Raw genomic sequence first — 6,811 nt, forward strand, 5'->3', positions numbered from 1 at the left:
TAATAAATTACATTGTTGCACTTTCCTATTATTAGACATATCATTTATTTGAGGGGTTTCTTTTCTACTTTAAACAGAACTATGGTGAACATCCTTATAGCTACATCTTCCTGCAGATTATTTTCATAGACCAAATTTCAAGTAGAAGGTTTACGCCCAGAACTTCTTCTAAGGTTTTGATACCTGTTGCCAAATTGCTCTCCAAAAAGTTATGTGAATTTATACCCCACAGCAGAGTGTGAGAGATGCCCATTTCCTTGGACTATGTTGACATTGTTTGTTATACACATATTCTAATGATTACCAAATCAACAGGCAGAAAGATTTTTTATTGTTGATTTACTTGGTCATTTCTATTTTCTTCTTTCTGAATTGCACCTTCATATTACCTGCATCTTTTCTGTGGTTGATAGTTACAGAAGCTGTTGGATGCCATCATGCAAATAGGTGATGCACCCACAGATTTTACTGGGTCTAGTTTACTTGCTAAACCAACTTCATAAACCCAAGGTATTAATTTATTTGCCATCTAAGTATGGAAAAAAAGAGTATTATAAGAATAGAGGTGAGAAAAGTATGGTATGGTTTCAGTGCCTATAACTGCAGCTGCAATAAAGGAGAATGGAGGCATATTGGTATAATGGATATTTTCAAACTTACATTATCCTTCCTTGTCAATCACTGGAGTCCAAACTGAGCATACCAAACTGTGTATTCTCTGGAACTCAGTGAAACAGGAGGTTGTGAGGAGAGAACAGTAGTGCTGAAGAAAAATTCACACTTAAAACCTAGCATTCTAAATTTTTATTTTAAGTCCATTATCCCAGAAATGCTCTGGAGATGTATCTTAGAATCACAAAAAAGAGTAACTCTTTCTACAGTCTTTGAGTTCATGCTGAAGCTGCTGGTGAGTAACTACAATGGGACTACTACAGCCTTTAAACATGTAAATATGCCTAAATATAAATATCTCTATATACTGTAGGGATATTTCCTATGAATTTTTTTTTATTTATGCCTACAGCACCTGGTCTTCCTAGGTGGTCTCCCATCCAAGTACTAACCAGGCCCAACCCTGCTTAGGTTCTGAGATCAGACATCGGGCTTGTTCAGGGTGGCATGGCCATAGACCATGGACCGTGTGGCTCCACTGGGATGCGAACCCAGGACCTTCTGTGTGTAAAGCAAACATGCTAACCGCTACACTATGGCACCATGTCTTCCTCTGAATTTTATGCACTAAATAAATAAGCTCATACAGAGAGAGATGGAGGGAGAGAGGGAGGGAGAGAGAGAGAGAGAGATGAAGAGAGACAGACATGCATATATTTAAAAAATAGAGAAAACAATGCAAAATACTCTAATTTCTTAAAATCAAAAAGAAAAGAATACTTTAGCATCATTAGAGCCATACAGTTGATAATGTCTACAAATAAGAATCGTTCATTATTGAAATATATAAACATTACATGAATCTTAAAAGTTGTTTTTATTCAAATGATTCTATAGATAGAAATAAATAGTTATGTTTATATTAAGATGAATATACAATTAAGTGCTAATTATATGTCTGTCACCTTATATCATTACAAGAAAATCTTCACAATAACCCTATAAGAAAAGTACCCCTATTATCATTCCCATTTATACATTTAACAAACAAACAAAACTTAAGGTTAGAAAGGGAAATTAAGTGGATCCTTAACTTGAACCTACATTCTGCTGATCCATATTCTTCAGTTCTCAGGTCAGTGGTGTCAACAGAGAGAAAACACAGTGTCAAGAAGCCCTTGCACCTTTATAGGTAGTTCATTAAAATGAAAAACAGTTGAGCTATAAAGAGCTTAATATTAAAAAAATAATCCCATTTGCAAATGATAACGTATGTATACCCATCTAAGAACAATTCTTCCTCTTCATCTTTTGAATTTAACTATAAAATATCACCACAAAGAAATACAAATCCTGCAAATGCTTTACCTAAATATCTGAAGTCAGTAAGACAGGAAAAAGATTAGAAGTTCATCAGGATTATCCATCTTGCTTCCTCTCTGCTAAATCAAACATTAAACTATTAGGAGTAGACGAAAAAAAATCTTGTAATCCTCAGGTGTGCCTTTAAATTCATAAATTGAAAGATTTCTAGGACATTTTATATTAGTTGACACTGCTCTGTGGCATATTCAAAGACATTTTCCAAGAGAAGTCACTCTAAGAAAACATTAAAATGGCCATTAACATTTTTATATTAGAGGAAAAAAACCCAGATTCAGCAACTTAGTTATGCAGCTATTTCCTATCCAAGCCAAGTCAATTAAAATCCACTACTGCTTTCAACAAAACTACCAATATCTACTTATGGCACCAGAGCTCAGTTAGCTCTAATGGCCAGTTACTTCTATTTGGGCTGTCTGGCCTTCATACCTTATAGGCTTAGAAGGATAGACATCAATTTTCAAGCCAAATAGAAAAAGGAAAGTATCAAGCCAAATAGAAAAAGGAAAGTAAGTTCCGATCAAGATGGTGGAGTGTATAAATGCCGTCCTTGCCTCCTCTCACATCCACATCAAAATTACAACTAAATACAGAATAGTCATCATTGGGAATTGCCTGAAGTCTAGCTGAACAGAAGTCCTACACTAGGAACACACAGAATAGGCTGCCTCAAGACTGGTAGAAGGGGTGGAGATGCAAAACAGGTTGGTCTCACACCTGTGTGTGGCAGAATAAGGAGAAATATCTCAGCTGCAGAAGTCCCCCTGGAAGAGCAAGGGGACCTGGCCCCACACCAGGCTTCTCCCTCCAGGGTTTCAGTGCTGGGAAGAGAAGTCCCCACAACTTCTGACTGTGAAAATCGGTGTAGAGATTATGGATGAGCGAGATGGAGGGCTGAGGGAGTCACAGACGTTCCTTTTAAGGGGCTCATGCATGGGCTTACTTGGTGATAGACTCACTTGCTTTGAGATCTAGCACTAAAGCAGCAGCCTAAAAGGTGCCAAGGACATATGGAGAGGAACCGAGTTGTCTGGGTTCAGAACAAGGGCTAGAATGGCAGCTTTCTCCTGGGCAGAAGTACTGGCACAGAGCATTGTTCTTTGGTTGAGCCCTCCCTCACCCCGCTTGCAGACTCTAGCAGGTATCATATCTGAGTCTCCATCAAAGTAGCTCACACAGGTCATCCAGTCCTGGTGATTCCCTGAGATCCTGCCCCTCTCAACTTGTAGGTTCACCCAAGCTGCTTCCAGTGGCTTTTCCATTCAAATGGCCTGTCTTGGCTCATGCTGAGAACTTTCATAAAATCTATCAAAGGTTCTCAAAACCTAAACAAGGAGCATCCGGCCTTGATGTGCCCCGCAACTCCTGCTGAGCAGCTTCAAGCCCAGTACTAGTGGCAGCTGGCCTTGTATTGAGGCTTGGCCTCTTGAGGCACATCTGAGCCCAGCGTGGGTGGCAGCCATCTACAAATCACTTGGTGGCTTATGCCAGGTGGCCCCAGGCAGGGCACAGGCTGCAGTTGAACTTTGTCTGTGGCAAGGCCCCTCCCAGGAGGCCCTGGCCTGCATGCCTGGTGGCCAGCTTTGATCTGAGCCAGAGCACCACCCAGGGTCATATCTGAGGGTGACACACCCAAAGGGCATAATGGCAGCACCAGAACCCCGCTAAAGTGAATCCTGCTCTGTAGGGTCAGCCCTTGTGTAACTGTTCTTCCTCAGGTCACAGCCAGTAATCACAACCAATTAGCTCAAGAGGCAATCCCTCCTATTGACTAGCAAACAGCAACCAAGGCTCAATTACAACAAGAGGGCACATACAACCCATACAATAAACACTCCCAGAACATCTGTCTCAGGTGACAAGGGAGAGAGCACCACTAGGACCTACAGCACCCCTACTACATAAGGCCGCTGTACCAAGACTGAGAGACATAACAGCCCTACCTAGTACATAGAAACAAACACAAGTAGGCAGCCAAAATGAGAAGATGAAGAAACATGTCCTACATGAAAGAACAGAAGAAAGCTTCAGAAAAAGTACAAATAAAATGGAAACAAACAATCTACCAGATGCAGAGTTCAAAACACTAGTTATAAGGATGCTCAATGAATTTAGAGAAAGAGTTATGAACTCAGTAACAATTTTAACAAAATGATAAAAAACACAAAAATAGAGATGGAAAATAAAAATTACCAGTCAGAAATGAAGAATATAATAACCAAAATGAAGAATACCTTAGAAGGAATTAACAATAGATTAGATGAAGCAGAGGATCGAATCAGCAATTTAGAAGATAAGGTAACAGAAAACACCTAGTCAGAACAGCAAAAAGAAAAAAAAAATCCATAAAAATGAGGATAGTTTAAAGAACCTATGAGACAACATGAAGCATAAAAACATTAGCATAGAGGTACCAGAAAGAGAAGAGAGAGAGCAAGGAATTGAAAACCTATTTCATGAAATAATTACAGAAAACTTTCCTAACCTGGTGAAAGAAATAGACATAAAGCCCAGGAAGCGCAAAGAGTCCCAAACCAGATGAACTCAAAGAGGTCCACATCAAGACACATCATCATTAAAATGCCAAAGATTAAAAACCAAGAGAAAATCTTAAAATAAACAAAAGAAAAGCAATTAGTTATCTACAAGGGAGCTCCCATAAGACCGTTAGCTGATTTCTCAACAGAAACTTTGCAGGCAAGAAAGGATTGACATGAAATATTCAAAGTGATGAAAAGCAAGGAACTATGACCAAGATTACTCTATGTAGCAAAGCTATCATTTAGAATTGAAGAACAAATAAAGAGCTTCCCAGACATGAAAAAGCTAAAGGAGTTCATCACCACCAAGCCAGTATTACAGGAAATGTTGGAGGGACTTCTTTAAAAAGAAAGAACAAATATATATCAAAAATATGAATAATAAAATGACAATAACTACATATCCAGCAACAATTACTCTAAATGTAAATGGATTAAATGCTCTAATCAAAGCATAAGGTGACTGAATGGATAAGAAAACAAGACCCTTACATATGCTGCCTACAGGATACTCACTTCAGTTCAAAAGACACACACAGACTGAAAGTAAAAGAATGAAAAAGATGTTTCATGACAATGGAAACAAACAAAAAAGCTGGAGTAGAAATATTTATACCTGATACAATATACTTTAAAACAAAGGCTATAACAAGCAACAAAGAAGTACCTAGTTATCCCACTTCTGGGTATTAATCTGAAGAAATACAAAACAATACTTATGTTCATTGTAACATTATTTACAGTAGCCAAGATTTGAAGGTATCTTGGGTGTCCATCAATAGCTGAATGGGTAAAGAAGAGGTGGTATGTGTGCGTGTGTGTGTATGTGTGTGTGTGTGTGTGTGTATAATATTATATATGTTATATATAATATATTTATGTGTATATGCACACAATGGAATATTACTCAGCCATAAAAAGAATTAAATCTTGCCATTTCTAACAACATGAATGGACCTAAAGGGTATTGTGCTGAGTGGAGTAAGTCAGACAAAGGCAAATGTTATATATAGAATCTAGAGAGTAAGATAAACAAACAAATAACAGAAAGAAGCTCATAGACACAGAGAGTTTTGATAGTTGTTAGATTAGGGGTGAGGGACAGGTGCAGGGAAGAGAGGATTAAGAGTTACAAATTGGTAATTACAAATTGGTAATTAGTCATGAGGAGGTAGAGTTTAGCAGGGAAAACATAGTCAGTAGTATTGTAATAACTATGTATGGTGTCAGATGGATATTAAATTTCTTGGGGTGAACACTTCATAAGTTATACAAATGTCTACTCACTGTGTTGTACACCTGAAATTAATATAATATTGTATGTCAACTACAGTTGGAAAAAAATATAAAAAATTTTAAAATATTTACAATAGGTATTTATATATAGATTTTTTAAATTCAAAAGAATATTTCCATTAGAATCATTAATGTCGGTTTAATGAACCACTGTATTTTATTTTACCATATACCTTATATTTATTTCCTTATTTTTGGGAGGGGCACAGAGAAATTCAGAAATTTCTTAGTCACATTAAAGGAAATTAAGTATTCCTATTGGGAAATTTGTAGACTTCATATAATAATACAATATTATTATATGGTATTATTATGCCATACTATCAATAATACCATAATGTCATATGGTATTATTATGCCGTACTCTGACTAGGATTATAATATAACGTTCTATATATTTCAAATGAATGTGACTGTATTTGTAATCTCAAGTGAAAAATAGTTTTTGTAATAAAAATAATGGTTATTTTTAATCTTAGGTGTTAATATGTATCCTTTGCCTAATCATGAAAATATTGCTTTTATTTCTCTAACATTTAAGGTAGGAATGTATGAGTCGGAGAATTAAAAAAAAATAAATAAAAGTCTCATAGTGAAGTGTTAAAAAAAGAAAAAGGAAGGGAAACGTATGGTTTGAGTTTGCAAAGGTTATCTATTTATCACCCTAAAAATAATGGTTTTTTTACTTGAGCAAAGACATTTGAAATGTATTTTTAAAATGAAGTAAATAAAAGATGCCTATTAGTCCTGGTACACAATATCTAAAGATAATTCTTTAACATACTTTGAGAATAAAATGAAGACTAACATTTTTCAGTGTACAAATTCTCTGAATTATTAGACTATCAGATGCCTACTGGGAATCCTCATGGTATATTTAGATGACAGCATATTCAAAAGCTCTTGTTTAAATGCTGCTAGGTATTATTTTCTAAATAATAAGGATCTTCCTTCTCCAGCTAAGTTACATGTGCTCCAAT

The 6,811-nt window shown here is 36.4% G+C and overlaps 1 pseudogene; it reads right to left on the bottom strand.

The window, feature by feature from the left end:
* Positions 1–1,015: 1,015 nt before the first annotated feature.
* Positions 1,016–1,131, bottom strand: LOC120612021 (uncharacterized; annotated as a pseudogene).
* Positions 1,132–6,811: the final 5,680 nt, after the last annotated feature.

The sequence above is a fragment of the Pteropus medius genome, unplaced genomic scaffold (genome assembly GCF_902729225.1).
Source record: "Pteropus medius unplaced genomic scaffold, Ma_sr-lr_union100, whole genome shotgun sequence".
NCBI classification, from domain to species: Eukaryota; Metazoa; Chordata; class Mammalia; order Chiroptera; family Pteropodidae; genus Pteropus; species Pteropus medius.